The sequence below is a fragment of the Solanum tuberosum genome, unplaced genomic scaffold (assembly GCF_000226075.1).
Source record: "Solanum tuberosum cultivar DM 1-3 516 R44 unplaced genomic scaffold, SolTub_3.0 scf00007, whole genome shotgun sequence".
NCBI lineage: Eukaryota > Viridiplantae > Streptophyta > Magnoliopsida > Solanales > Solanaceae > Solanum > Solanum tuberosum.
Window position 1 is genome coordinate 205,654 of NW_006238933.1, and position 1,106 is coordinate 206,759.

Consider the following 1,106-nt stretch of genomic DNA (forward strand, 5'->3'; position numbering starts at 1 on the left):
CCTATATTGTATGTGTATTTTTTGTAACTCATTTCAATGTGCATTGATATAAAGAAAGGGCAAAATGGTGAAGTCTTCCAATGTATTAATGATTTCTTAATCACCGTGTAAAGTTGGAAGTGCCCATCTAATATGGGACGGAGGGAGTATAGTTTATGTATTGTTATAAAAATAGTAAAGATTGTTATAATATATTTTGCTCATAAGTGAGCTAATATAGAAACTTATTTGTCATTTGTCTTTTTAATTTCAATTTTAAATAGCAAATAAATGTAGCGATAAGATTGAGGGTAGAAATGAAGCATATCTTTCTAAATTTAAGTAAAAATAAACAGAGTAGAAGTAACATTAGGGTTATCGATAGGACGATTCATTCGGTTATTTTAAAAAAAATTATATCATTCAATTTTTCGGCTATTTTATAATGTATAACCAAAATTAAAATTTTAAAATCATCCCAATCCTAATATATGTGACACAAGCAGTACAAAAATTAGTCTTTTTTTTGTTCTCTTGTAGATATTTTAAGTTATTATTTATTGTAAATTATAGTACTTTTTATTAAAGTTTTTAATAACATATGTTACTTTTTATGTTTGAGAGTTAAAACAACTTTTTTTTTATATGTGTTTTAATTTTATATGTGTTTTGTCCTTTTCCATTTTCAAAAACTAATAATCTCTCCATTTCATTTTATATGTCATTTATTTTTATAAATATATTGGTTATTCCCTCTTCTTATTGGAACACATGTTGACTTGTGGTGCTTTATTATTCCCTCTTCTTATATAGTAATATATATACTCTCCCTGTCCAACAATATTTGTACACTATTGATTTTTGCAACTTCTTAAGAAACTATAAATAGAAGGGTAATTTAACTATTTCACCCTTTGAATATAATAAATACAATGTGTTGAAAAATGTAATAGAAAAATGACTATAATTAATAGTTAGGGTAAATTAGAAACTAAGTGTAAAATTATCCATTGATTTCATAAAGTGGACAAGTATAGTCGGACATCCCAAAATAGTGTAGTAAACAACTATTGTTGGACGGAGAGATATTTAATTGATGCACACTTAAATATTATATATATATATAT